The sequence below is a fragment of the Corvus kubaryi genome, unplaced genomic scaffold (genome assembly GCF_017639235.1).
Source record: "Corvus kubaryi isolate FWS band 111438036 unplaced genomic scaffold, C.kubaryi_AGA036_p1.0 37265, whole genome shotgun sequence".
NCBI lineage: Eukaryota > Metazoa > Chordata > Aves > Passeriformes > Corvidae > Corvus > Corvus kubaryi.
In genome coordinates this window covers 1861493-1875689 of record NW_024581080.1, presented here as the reverse complement: position 1 = coordinate 1875689, position 14197 = coordinate 1861493, and the positions used below count along the sequence as shown (strand labels likewise).

At 51.8% G+C, this 14197-nt stretch overlaps 1 protein-coding gene and 1 long non-coding RNA gene across 5 annotated transcripts in view; one reads left to right on the top strand and one right to left on the bottom strand.

Moving 5' to 3' along the window:
- Positions 1-14197, top strand: part of PPP3CC (protein phosphatase 3 catalytic subunit gamma) — a 34194-nt gene that overhangs the window by 756 nt on the left and 19241 nt on the right. The window lies entirely within an intron of this gene.
- LOC121663026 overlaps positions 10279-14197 on the bottom strand; it is a 4390-nt gene continuing 471 nt past the window's right edge. Inside the window, exon 2 of the long non-coding RNA XR_006015508.1 lies at positions 10279-12437. This is a non-coding gene — a long non-coding RNA (uncharacterized LOC121663026). The remainder of the gene's footprint in view (positions 12438-14197) is intronic.

Genomic DNA, 14197 nt, shown 5'->3' with positions numbered 1-14197 from the left:
GGGGGGGGGATGAGAGCCTTCGCTGCCCTCATCCTGCCGGCTCCCCGTGTCTTTCCTCCCCCAAATCCCTGCTCCGTGTCTGGATGCCCGGTGGCGGGTGCCAGCTGGCCCCCTCTGCGGCCCCGTTATAGTAGGTACTATTTTGGAAAGAGCAGAAGACACCGAAGCAGTTAATGAGGAGAGAAATACGTTAGTGGAGAAACTCCTGGATCAGGAGGAGGAGGAGGAGGAGGCTGGGGGGGGATGCACATTTCGCTGCCCTAATTGATCCGGTGCCATCCTCGTCCCCACGCACCGGGAACATCCACTGGGTGCCTCAACTTTCGCCAGGAGGCTCCAAGTTACACAATCACCCCGTTATTAAACCTCCTCCCGCCATGGCTCCCATCATTCCGGGCTGCTGGAAAGCAGCGATTTCCCAGGAATGGTTGTAATCCACGGACATGGAGGTGTACCCACCACGCTGCCATCTCTTCCTTCCCCTCTGGATGTGTCCAAGCGATTTTTTTTTTTTTCTTTTCTTTCTTTATTTTTTTTTTTTTCCTTTTTAGCCTTTAGCCTATCATGTGGCCGATCACATGTTTGATGTTAATAACCTCAAACCCAGGGAAAGGGGATCTGGGTGGCAGCCGGAGCGTGGAGGCCCCTCGGGCTCGGGGAAGCTCCGCGCTTGCCCACGGTGGGAGGGTTTTGGTTTGTTGTTTTATTTTTTTTTTTTGTAGGAATAATCCCAGAGCGCTCCCGGATTTGGGGGGGATCCGGGGTGTTCCCGGGGGCCGTGCGTGTGGCGTGGTGATTTGTAGGTCTCCGGGCAGCCGGAGTGGCCGGTGCTGTCCGTAAATCTCCTGCTAAATCCCAGGCAGCTGCCTGTGTTTAGGTTGGCCTTGTTCGGGAAAGGTAATGTCAATGCAGCCATTATGATTCAGCTGAGTCGACCAGATCCAGGCTCTCTCCCTGCTCCCGGGGCTTCCAGATCCTGGGAATGCCTGTCAGGGATCCTACCGGTGCCTCTGGAGGGTTTGGCAACCCCCCCACGTCCTCGTGGTCCCGCTAATTGCGGTCATTAATCCCCATCCAGGTGGGGTGGAGGCTCAAGGCCTGCTCAGTGCTCCAGCACTCCAAAATCCACGTGGACTTCCCAAAGATTGCTTCTTATCTCCCCCAAGTGCACTCGAGTGCCTGTGGAAATTTGGGGAGAAATATCTCCTTCTGAGGCTGGGATTATTGTTTAAAGGTGGTGACATTGTTCGTGGTTATTAATAATTAAAAGCTGAAGATAAAAGCTCATTTTGTTCCGTGGAAAATGCCTGCAATTAAATAGGATGTGGAATTTTAACTATGCTTAACCTATATATTTACATCTCCAGGGCCCTGCAGAAGGCCTTAGCTGTAATTAGGTTTATTCAGAGGAAATGCAGTTTTGGGCTAAAACTTGTACTGGGGGAGCATCATTATTAAAATTGCAAATTTTGGGGTGTGTCAAGAACTGATTTTTATTAAAATCTTGAATTTTGAGGTAGGCCAGGAATTGCTTTTTTTAAATTCTTGAATTTTTGGGTGCTTCAAGAATTGATTTTTTATTAAAATCTTGGCTTTTGGGGCCATCAGAAGTTGCTTTTTGTTAAATCTTGAATTTTGGGGTTCATCAGGAGTTACATTTTATTAAAATCTCAAATTTTGAGGCAAGAATTGCTCTTTGTAGCCCAGTTTTAGCAGGAAACTGATGGTTGATGGTGACGGAGACCATTCATGTCCAAATTTTGATCTCCACAGAGCACTTGGGATGGTTCTGCTGGAAATCTGAGGGATCAGGTGGTCTGGTTGTCTGCATTAGCCCAAAGTTAAGCTTGAATTACCTGGTGGATCCATGGAATTGACTGATGGATCCACATCCTATGAAATCCACATTATTCAGGGAGGTGGGAATGATGCTTTGGGCTGCTGCAGTGGATGGATCCTGGAGCTCAGGGCGTTTCCCCTCTCTGTGCCCCTTTGAAACAAACCTGCAGAGCTTTTTTTTGGGTCCTTTTGGGTTCAATTCTGTGGTCATTTTTTGGTTGAATTTTGTCACCCTGCTCCATTCTCCCTGCTGGAAGCTGTGACATCCTCTGGGAAGCAGAGCTGTGTCCGGCAGGATCCTTCCCGCAGACACCTGGCGGTGCTGGGAGGCGACCCAGCTCTCTCCATGTGCAGTTGCATCCATGGCAAATCCTTTAAAAACCCGGGATATTGGTGTTTAGACACCAGAGCAAATAATCCACTGGAATTTTTCTCTAGCTCTGTGTTATTCTTTTGTGTATCACGGACAAAACGTTGGGAAGCTGCTGAGCCGGGAGCAGCCGGGATCCAGTGCCCTCCTTTTGGCAGCTGGTGTTGGAAGTCAGAGACATCCCTAATTCCCACCCTGTTCCGTAGTGCCTGGCAGTGATTCCTGAAGTGGGATCCTGCTTTTCTGAGAAGGGGTGAATCCCAGGAATTGTGGTGTAAAGCTAGGGCTGGCGCCAGCCAAAGGTGTCCTGGAAATGGGTGGATTTTCCAAATTTGTGCTTTGCTGTCCTTTCTTAAGGACTTTCAGGCACCTTTCTGCATGTCCAGTTTGGGTTTTCCCAATTGGAAGACATTCGAGGTGTGTGTGGGAATTTTAAAACCCCTGATGTGATGCTCCCTGAAATTTCAGTGACCGGTTTTTGTGGGAACCACCCGGATGTGTTTCAGCAGGGAGAGGGACTTGGGACAAGGGATGGAGTGCCAGGACAAGGGAGAATGGATTCCCACTGCCAGGGAGCAGAGTTAGATGGGATATTGGGAAGGAATTCTTCCCTGTGAAGGTGGCGAGGGGCTGGGATGGAATTCCCAGAGCAGCTGTGGCTGCCCCTGGATCCCTGGAAGTGCCCAAGGACAGGGGGAATTAAACCTGGGATAGTGAAAGGTGTCCCTGCCCATGGCAGGGGGTGGAATGAGGTGATTTTAAGGCCCCTTCCCCCCCTCACCATTCCATAATCCGTGATTCCGTGCTGTCACTGACCTGTTTCACACCCAGCCAAGGTTTCTGGGAACATCGGGACACCGGGAGCTCCCGAGCCCTCAGTGACACCTCCAGCTCCGGGTGGGATCACACCCCAGGAGCTGCTCTCACCTCTCCGAGTGCCTCCGGAGCGCGGCGGAGATTCCGCTGGAGGCACGGAGAGCAATCCCACGGGATTTGTTCCACGAGGCTCCCGCAGCCTCTGGGGAGCCCAAACCCAGCGTCAGATCAATCGCTGCCTCCTCGGAGAGTTCAGAGGCTGTTCTAGTTCATCTCGCTGCCTGGAGATGCTTTTGGGGGATGAAAAATGTGCAGCTTTCTTCCCACCTTGTTTTTAATATCAGCTACAACTCTGGAAGCGTGAGCGTTGGATTTTCTCCAGGTTGGGAGGTGTTGGGAATTTTCGTGACGGAGCACGCGCCGATACGAAAGTCAAAGGAGCTTTTTTAATTGAGGAAAATCTTAAATACAAAGGAAATTGCGGGGTTTTAAACTCGCCAGTTGGTTTGGCTTGTTTAGTGTTGATGTTCTATAGGAATTAAGGAACATCCAGGGGGAAAAAGGAGCTCTGGAAGTGGCTAAAAATGGAGTAAAGGCCAAGGTCCATGTGCTCGGACCTTGGGATGCCAAGGGAAAAGTGTGAATGCCACCAGGGTCAAGACGTGAAGGGGGATCCCTAAAAAGCAAGTTGTGTCATAATACAGCAACTTGGCTGGACAGAGCTCAAGGAGGTGTGGGGTGAGGCGGTCCTTAAAGCAGGAAGCCCCTGGGATCCCGCTGAATTTCTTAGGAATGTGGTATTTTGAGGGGGGGGGGAGTTTCCAGAAAATCCCCCAAAACTTGTCCCAGTAATTCCGATATTGTTGTTGCTGTTCTATATAAACAGGAAAGATGCTTCGTTATCCATAAATGGGATGTGCTGGGAAAAGGGGCTGGTTTGTGCCAGTGCCAAGCTTGGGGCTGATTTTGCTGGATCTTGTGGCATTTCATCCCAAAAATGAATCCAGAGGCAAATATCTCTGGATACATGAACTGTTCCTCTCCGGGGCATTCCTTGGTTGCCCCAAGCAGAGGCAGAGGTGCCTCTTTTTGGGCTCAAACTGCCAAGTCTCTGGATCCTGGGATACAGGGATGCTCTGCTGGCTCATGAACGTGCTAATGAATGTGCTAATTAACAGAAATGCAAACCCCAAACCCAGCGCCAGCCTTGGGCACAAAACCCCCTTGGGGAACGGCGATAAGGCACCAGGGCACATGGATTGGGCTGGGATTTATCCCTTCCCTCTGGGAATAACAGCAGCTGCCACAGGTGGGTGCTGGAGGTGGCTGGCCAGGAGGGAAGGTCGTGTTCCTCAGGATCCCACTGTTTAATGTTATTTTTCTGGCTCTCAGGCTGGGAAAGGTTAATCCCGTTTTCCCTGCTCGAGGCCTTGAAGGGCCTTGTAGCAATAAATGAGCCCGGATTAATTGGATACCGTGCCAAAAGAGTGTTTTTTATTTAATGAAAGGTGTCAGAGTGGAGAGGAGTGGGTTTGGGGCTGCTCTGGCTGCACAGGCAGGAGGAGGGAAGGCTGTTCCTTAGGAAGTAGGGCAGGGTGCTGGCTTAAAATAGCTCCGAGCGCTGGGCTGTGCTGAAGGAGCTATTTAGGTAAATCCTGGGGTCTCAGTGGGGGCAGAGCCGCCTGCTAATCTAAAGATACTCCTCGGAGATCTATATTTGTCCGGGATCCTTCCCAGCTTGGCCGGTTTTCCAGGTATTCCCTGCCCGATCCCGCCGGGGATGGCGTTGGGACAGCGGGTGTGTTTACGGGACGGTGATGGCTCGGATCCTAATGGAATTAGACATCATTAAGCAGCGGGAGTGAGGGAACAGGCTACGTAAAGGCATCAGCGTTATCCCATAATGCAGGACTTGGCTCCCAGAGGCTCTCGGAGGCGGGGATTGCCGTGCCAAAGGGGCACATTCCGGTGGCACCGGAGAGCCGGGTCAGGTGTGGAATCCTGGAATGGTTTGGGTTGGAAAAGGATCTTAAAGCTCATCTCATTCCACCCCCCTCTGCTGCCTTCTACTATCCCAGGTTGCTCCAAGCCCCGTCCAGCCTGGCCTTGGACACTTCCAGGGATGGGGAATCTGCAAATATCCTGGGAAAACCCCTTAGGACAGCGAGGGTGGGGCAGAAGGAATGGTGGGTTGGAGCAGAGGTGAGGTGGGGGATGGAGGGTGGATGCTCCTGTGTCAGAGGGTGCTCTAAAGCAGGAGGAAAAAGGAATTTCAGTGCAGATTTTAAGGATTTTCCTGGCAGGAGCATTGGGCTCTCCAGGCTGTTCTCCAGCTTCTCCAGCCTCTGAAAGAAAACCTCGCTGCTGCCTGGTGAGAGGATCAGGGCAGGGGTGGAATGAGGTGATCCTTAAGGTCCCTTCCAGCCCAAACCACCCTGGGATTCTGTGATCTCCCTGTTTCCACGGGGAGCAGAGCTGGATGTGAGCGTGTGGAGCAGTGGGATCTCCTCTGACTGGGAGCCTCCCTGAGGAGCTCAGGGTGGGTTGTCTCTCCAAAATTCTCCATCAGTCTGCCTTCTTGGGGTTACTTTGTAAAATGTGAGTTTAAAGCACTTTCCCTGCTCCAAGGTGGATCAGGGGAGATTTTCCCAGGATCTCCCCTGTGTAAGGCAAAGCGGTTCAGGGTGAATTTCAGGAGAACAGGGAGAAGTGGTGTCAACCTGGAGTGCTCCAGAAAATATTCCCTTTTATCAGCTGCTGAGCGTAGCAAAACGTGGTAAAATGGCTTCCTGAACACAATATTATCCCAAAGGTGATGTCTTGGAAAAATACCACGAGGGTTTCCCGGAGGAAGAGTGACCAGGGCACAGAGGCTGGAATTGCTGCTTCAGCAGTAGCTGGAGGCTCCTCTCATCCTGCTCCATCCCTGACACGTGCAGGTCTGGGAAGCTGCTCTGGAAGCAGCGCTGGGACTGGTTTATCCCAGTTTTTTTGGGCTGCTTTTTTGGTTTGCAGGAGAACTGCTCTGGCTGATGACCTCCAGGGTGGGAAGATTTGAATTCCTTTGCAGCTCCCTTGGAACCATCAGCACCAAGGTGATGTGTGGGTGTGGATATTCCCAAAGCTGGGAATAGGCACCTTGCAGGGAATGTTTTATCCCGAGCACTTACATCCAGTGAGGATCCCACTCAGAGTGAAGGATTAAGGCCTGAGATGGGAAGAGGAGAGAAACCAAGCCCCTGATTGTGTCAGAATTCATCATTTTGTGCCCACATTCCCACTTATCCATGCTGTGACCACCTTTTGCTGGATGCATCCAGCCATTGGCTTCTCCGAGGACTGCTTCAGCGGGAATATTTCTGGGGGTTGTTTTGTCCGGGATTCCCACGTGGATCAGCTCGTTCCCTGGAGCGAGATCTTGGAAGGACACAGCGTGCAGAGTTGTGTTTGCTTAGGGCAGGTTTGAAATGGGATCCAGAAGCCCCTCGGGAGCCGGCGGCAGGGTCAGGTTCACATTCCCGGGATTTGCCTTTTCCACAAAGCCCCCGCTGTGCCTCCGTTAATGATCTATTAGTGGCCGTGCTGGAACCTTGGGAAACAGGTGGTGAATTTCCCTGCCTGCTGACATCTAGGAATCCCCTCCCGGCTCCTTTGGGGAGCTCACTTTTTTTTGAATAGCTGCAGCTGTTTGCTCTAAACCTCCTCCTTTTTCTCTTCCTTTTTCTCCTCCTTTTCCTCCTCCTTTTTTCCTCAAGCTTTGCAGCGACTCCCTGGAGTTGCCGAGGGACCATCCCACCCATCAGAGGGAAACACTGGCTTTGTTGAGTGGTGATTTTCTGGGAATACATTGATTTTTAACCTCTGGAAAGTCTGTAGAGCAGGAAGGTCTCAAAGAGAGAGGTTTTCCAGGCTGGAATTGCGGGGGTTTTGGGATCTCCTTGGTGACCTGGCACTCGGTGATATCCAGAGCTCACATCCCTGGCAGAGGACTCAGCCCTGGACAGATTGGCTCAATGACAATCCCAGGAAAATCTGCATCAGTGCCGGTCATTAAGAGCCAAATCTGAGCTGGAAACTCAATGGACCTCGCAAGCAAACGTGGATTTTATCACTCCAGGGAGGCTGAGGACGCTCGGTGCCCACTAAGAGCGTTCTTGAGGTCTCTGATCCACGGGGAGCTTTGGCAGGAGCAGGAGCAGGAGCAACACTGCGGATCCAGGTCTGGGTTCGGCTTCATTCCCAAGGCAGGGCAGGATCCAGGGCGTGAAGATCCCTGGCTGCCGTGGCAGGAGGGTTTTGTGGGCAGCTCTGCTGCCTGGGAGCTGGCGCCTGGTGTGGCTGACGGGCTTAAGTTGCCTCTGTTCTAATTAAATACTCCCGGGTTTAATCCTGCCCGGCTCCTCCGGGAGCAGCGAGAGGGAGCAGAGTTCCAGCTCCACCTCGTGGGACCGGCACTGCTGCCTCTGGAATTGGCAGCCGTGGCAAAACCTTGGCCCTCAGCTCTGCTGGGGAATCCTCCTCAGCAAAGGAGTCCTGGCCTCACTATTTGCTGGCCAGATTGCCGGCAGAACCAGGATAATCACCTGCTATCCCGAAGTTTTTAGGAGAGCACAGTTCAGGGAGCTGTAAGGTTTCAGTGTCCATGTTTCTTCCCTGTGAGGGTGGTGAGGCACTGCAGTGGTTTTCCCAGAAAATCTGTGGCTGCCTGGAAGTGTCCAAGTCCAGGTTGGAGCAGCCTGGCCTGGTGGAATGAGATCATCTTGAAGGTCCCTTCCCACCCAAACCATTCTGGAATTCTGTGATATTTCCTTGGAAATTCATGTCTGGGCTTAGGTTTGTGTGGTTTTTATCCTCTTGGCTTTGCATCCCAGATTTCCGTGGGAGCCGTGAGCGTGGCCGGGGCTGTGCTCTGGTTGTGTTTGCATTTCCATGCACGGAGCTGTCACCTGCTTTTTTTAGCCTTAAATGCACCTGGCTCCTGCTCAGCCCGGGGCCTGCCAGCTTCTCCCTACGTGGCCTCAAATTTTTGGGTGTTACTCCTGGAGCTGATGAGGCAGGGACAGATTTGCTGCTGGGAACGGCTCCGTTGGTTCTTCCCTGCCCGGCTCTGTCTTGGGATGACCACGACTGTCCCCTTCGAAGAAATCATTCATTCAGCTCGTACAATGCAGATATTTTTAGGGCTATTGTGAGGAGATAATTCTGGTTGTCCTACAAAAAGGAATCCGTGGCTCCAGGTGAGGATCAGAGCCAGCTCTCCGAACCAGCTGCGCACTGGGAGGTCGGGTTCAGCTCCGAGGAGTTCTGGATAAAACTGGGACGTTTTAAACTGCATCCCTTCAAAGGAGCTGCTCTTCCAGAGGAATTCAGATAACCCCAAATCCTGTGGCCTTCCTGCAGCATTTCCAGGGCTGAGAGGCAGAAACTCTGGAATATTTTTATTTCCCCTCTATTTGTGAGTCTCTGGAGCTTCTGACATCTGGGGATTCCTTACCCAGAGCAAAAAAGGAGGATTGGAGCATGCAAACATTTTTGGGAAAGACAGATGGAAATGGCAGCAATAATAATAATAATAATTATTATTATTATTATTATTATTATTATTCCTGGCTCTTGCTGCTTTTATACAGGAAGGTGTTTGCTTTATTTGGTGATGTTTCTTTGATATTAACGTTGTTTATTTTAACAAGGGAGAAGTTCCTTACTTCCTCAGGTGGGAGGTGATGAAGCTCCACTTGGTTTTTTTTTTTCCCCCACAGAGCTCCTGCAGCTGGAACGAGCAGTTCTGTGCCGTGGCAGGGTCAGGCTGCCCGTGCCAGCCCTGGAAAATGACACAGATTATTTGTCAGGGCTTGATCCAAGCTTGGAAAAATTGGGATATCAAACAGACACACACACACCTGGTTTTGCAGGTTCTCACATCAGCTCACCCTGAGGCACCTCAGGAGAGAAAAAAACCTCCCAAAAACCAGGGTGGGGATTCTTAAAGCAAAGACTTTCTGTGTTTAACGGCCAGAAATTTGTGTGGTTTCATCATTTTGGGAAGAATAAAGATTATTCCATGGAAAGTGGAGTAGTTGCTGATGAATGGGGTGGTCAGGCATTGGGAGGTGGTGGAATTCCCATCCCTGGAGGTGTCCAAGGAATGCCTGGACGTGGCACTCAGTGCTCTGAGCTGGGGACAAGTCACAGATCAGAATCGATGACCTTGGAGGGCTTTTCCAAGCCGGATAATTCTGGGATTCTGGAATTCCAGCATCAGCTGCTGAGATCCAACCTGTCCTTGCTTTTGGCCTGGATCTGGGCTGGAGCAGCAGGAAAATCAAGGTGGCTGGAGCACTGCTGGAGTGACAGTGACATCCATCCCCTGCCTCCAAGGGTTTGTTCCTCGTTAATGACTCCGAAAGCTCCTCAGCATCCCGAAAAATCCGCCTTTCTCTGAGCAGAAAACGCCGCTGCCGTGGCCTTTCCGTGCTGGATTTCTCCACATTATTCCCTCCGAGCCAGCTCTGTGTGAGCCCCAGGCTCAGCTTTGAGTAGATGAATGTAGGTTAGGTGTGAATGGGAATAAAATATCGGCTAAAAATAACATTGGGCTGTTTGGAAATTGGGAAAGAGGGAAAAAAAACCCGTGCCCTGCTGCTCGTGCTGTGCCCAGCTCAGCCCTGGGGGCCGCTTGCTCTGCCTTTCACAGGGGGTTTGGATGGCTCCTGGTGGACTTTTCCTGGGAATTTTTCTACCTTTGACAGCCCATCTGGCTTCCTCAGTGTCCAAATCCTCAGTTTTGCCCCCAAAATGTGCTTTTTTTTCCTTCAAAGTGTCTCTCTCACCATCTGCTCCACAATGAGGAGCAAGCAGGGAAGGGGCTTTGGGTTCTCTCCCAGATGGGCATCGGGAGCTCCGGGAAAACCTCTCTCGAGTTTGTTCTTGAGGTTTTTTTAATCCTGGGGGATATTTTTTTTTGGAGGGGGGGGATTGAGGGTTCACCTTTTCCCTGCAGACCCCAGGAGCAGCTTTTGGCCAGCGCTGCCACTCCAGGCACGGAGCTCTTGCTCCTTTTTCAGTAATGAATCCGCCTCGGCTGCTCCATCCAAGGGACTCCGGGATATATAAACAATCACTTGTGGATCACTTTGTTTTCTCTTCCGTGGCACTGGGCTCTGTCTGGAGGTGGGGATGGGGCAGCCCTGATGAAGCTGAATTTTAAGTGTTTTAAGGACAGAGCTAGGGAGGGATGTGATTTTTTTTTTTTCTCCTGCAGGAATTTCATGTCCTGGCACTGAGGAGTGAGCGATGCTCTGGGTTGGGAGAGTTGGTGGTGAAATTCCCAGATTCTTCCATCCTTAACTATCCATGGCCTCTCAGAGAGTTGCAAATACCCCCTTGCTCCTGGCCTGGGAAATAAAATCCATGTTAATTTGGCGGGAAATGGAATCTTGCCCTGGAGTCCAGCAAAGAGATCCCTTTAATTTTCCTTTTAATTTCCTTTTAACTTCCCCGTGGGTACACCTGACCTTTTAATCCATTCCACACCTCGAACTTCACCTGCTTTTGCATCTTTTTGTTGGTGGATTGGCCCTCAGCACGTGTCCTGTTGGTGGAGCAGGAATCACCTTTCCTTGGGAGCAGATTTGGATGCCCTTGGTGGAATTTTCAACCCCAGCCCTGCAGATTTCACTGTTTAAACAGGACTGGGTGCAACACTCGGGTTTGTGTGCCGAGGGAAGGTGGCACAGAGGTCACAGGGTTCCGTTCTTGGAATGTTGTGAGTGTTTGAGCCGTCGTTTTCGTTCATTACGGGGGAGCTGGCTCTGAGGACGAGCTTAACCCGCCGTGTCTGCCCTGCTTGGGCATTCCAGGACCAACCGTGGAGTTGCAGTGGCAAGGAGCAACGGGTTTGAGCTGAAAGAGGGGAAATTTCGGGTGGATATACAGAAGGAGTTCCTCCCTGTGAGGGTGGGGAGGGGCTGGGAAGGAATTCCCAGAGAAGCTGTGGCTGCCACATCCCTGGAAGATTCCCAGGCCAGGTTGGAGAACCTGGGATAGTGGAAGGTCCTTCCACCCCAAGCCAGTCCATGACTCTGATTTCTTTGGGAGATAAGGAGTTATCTCCCCACTTTCCATATAGGAGCAGGATCTGGGTGAGTCTCTCCACCCTTCTCAATGCCCCGAGGGCACAAAATTCCAGGTCAGCTTGCTCTGAGGGCTGTTCCCGCTGTTGGGAGGGCCCAGCCTGGCTGTGGGAGCATCCTCTTCCTCCTGTCCAGGAGAATGGAGCATGGATGAGGATAAAGCCGAGACCTCTTAACAAAAGTGGGGTGGCTGAAGCCCTGGCAGCGCTGAGGAGGAGCCGGTTCCTGGTCATGCCCAGCTCCTTGTGGGAGTGGAGCCGTGCAAAGCCAAGGAGGGAACTTACATAAAAGTTCTTGGCTGCTCACGTTGGCGCAGCCTCAGATTTGATCTTGCATAACTTTGCTCGCTGGGGCTACCGGGAAAAGGCAGAGCCGGGAGCTTCCCGCAGATCTCGGAGTGCTGGGATGGGCAGCGCTGCTCCCGGGGTCACATCCCAGCTTTGCTGAGCTCTCCGACCTCATTTCTGGGGCTTTGCACTTGCTTAGGGTGGCTCCAGAGGTGTTGGCTGTGCTTGAGGGCCTGGAGTGATGGGGAATAGGGAGATGAATGGTTCCTATTCCTCTGTTCTCTTCCTTATCAATCATTTGACCTCCCCAGCTCCCTTTGGAGTCGGATGGCAGATGCCAGGACAACCACAGGGTTTGTAGTACCTACGAATCATTTCCCAGCCTCTCAGTGTCCCAAAAAATCCCCCATTCCATGTCGTGGACCCGCATTTCCACCCAGCTCCTTTTGCCCTCCCTCATCCCAGCTGATCCCGTTCGTGTCAGCCCCACATCTTCCCTCATTTCCTCCCGCAGCGCCGCCACCCTTACTCTGATCCTGGGGGGGGAAAATCCTGCAAAATCATTTTTTTCATCCATCTCCAGAGGGTTTGTTGTTTTTTTTTTTCCCTTTTGGAGCAGAGCTGAGCTGTGGATGCAGTAAAACCCCTGCTCCAGCCCGTGTTGGTTTAAGCAGGTCTGGTTTAACCCTCTTTAATTGGCAGCTCGGCGGGGAAGGCTCTGGAGCGTTCCGGGCACGCGGGACAGCGGAGCACAACTTCCAGAGGGATCCGTGAAAGCGGGGCCACCTCGTTGCAGGCACCAGCTCCCCTTTGGTTAGAGCCACTCCTGCAGTTCCTGTGATTTGAAAATTGATGTTCAGCTGTAAAGAATCTCTTGTGCCGCCTCTCTCTGCTTTTCCTCTCGGGGTTTTCAGGCTAAATTGCTGCTGGATTTGCATTTCAAAGGGAGCGGTGGCAGCGCTGTTCTCACTGTGTTGTTTGGCCAGCTCTGTCCTGTGAAATTTAACATATTTCGGCATCATGGGATCGTTCAGGTTGGAAAAGAGCTCCAGGATCACCGAGTCCAAGCTGTGCCCCATCCCCACCTCGTCCCCAGCCCAGAGCCCTGAGTGCCACGTCCAGGTGTTCCTTGGACACCTCCAGGGATGGGGACTCCAAACCTCCCTGGTGGCCCCTTCCTATATTTAACAGCCCTTTCCATGAGGAAATTCCCGCTGCTGTCCACCCTGAGCCTCCCCTGGCCCAGCCTGAGGCCGTTCCCTCTCCTCCTGTCCCTGTTCCCTGCGAGCAGAGCCCGACCCCCCCGGCTGCCCCCTCCTGTCAGGGACTTGTGCAGAGCCACAAGGTCCCCCCTGAGCCTCCTTTGCTCCAGGCTGAGCTCCTTTCCCAGCTCCCTCAGCCTCTCCTGGGGCTCCAGCCCCTTCCCAGCTCCGTTCCCTTCCCTGGATTCACTCCAGCCCCTCCGTGAGGGTCCCAGAACTGGACACAGCACTCGAGGTGTGGCCTCACCAGAGCAGTGCCTTTCCTGGGTGATGGATAAGGACAGGGATTTGATTTGCATCCCAGGTATTTTCCGTCCAAGCTGGATTCCAGCTCGGTGTAAATCTGCCTTCCACCACGACGCTCTCCCAGGAGAGGGAATGATGGAAAGACAGTTCATTATCCAGTGGGTGGGTTCCTTCCTCATGGGGGCTGCTGGAGGTTCTTACTCAGACTCAGACTGGCACCACCATCATTAAAATCCCTGCGGAAGACCCATCACATTCCAGATTTTGGGATATTTTGGGGGATGCCTGGCAGAGGTGAGGTGTTATGTCCAGCTGCCCGCCTCCGTACGGACAGCAGAGCCTCCAGCACTTTGTGGGGAGGTGTGTGCGTTACCCCTCGGGCTGGGAGGGTGATGCCAGCTCCCTGTCGGATCTGCACTGGGATAAGAGGCTTTTCCTGGGGCTCTGTGTGGCGCATCCCAAAGCAAACCCCGTCCCAGCATCTCCTCCTCATCCCAGCTGCGGGATCGCTCTCTCTGCAGAGCTTGGCTGGGGTCATTTTGGTCCTGCCATGGCCAGGGGATGCTGAAAGGGCTGACCCCAGAGGGTGAGGAAATCCGGGTTTTCCTGGTTTTGAGAAGGAAATGGGCTCAGAAGATCTGAGACGATCCCTGGGATAAGATTCCAATCACTCCATGGATTGCAGGAGCTGCCAGCAGCCAGGCCACGCACTGGGGGCTGTTGCACAGGATTTTATTCCCAGTTCTTCCCAAGCATCCAGTCCTCCTTCCTGGAATTAATTTTAATTCAATACACTCTACAGCCTTTAAATATTACACCGGGGTCATGTGTGCTCCCACCTTTTTTAAATTAGCCAGGCCTGGGAGGAGGGAGATGAGGAATTCAGAAGGTTTTTACTGAAAACTGATTTTTTTCTGTTTTTTTTTTACTTAATTTTTGCTACAGGTCACCTTCTCCCAAACCATCCAATTCCCTTCCATGAAATGATGATGGTGATAATAATAATAATAAAAATAATAAAAATAGCTGCTTTTGATGGAGTGTTTTTCTATCCAGAGTTAAAAACTAAGGAAATTGATGAGACCTTAACTTACCTTAAATATTGGATTCCATCAAGATTTACCGATTTCTAAGCTTGGGGTGAAGCTTTTTGAGGTGTTGGGGCAGAGAAGGGCAAATTCTGCTTTTTGGGGGTGAAGCTTTTTGAGGTGTTGGGGTGGAGAGGAGCAAATTCTGCTTTTTGGG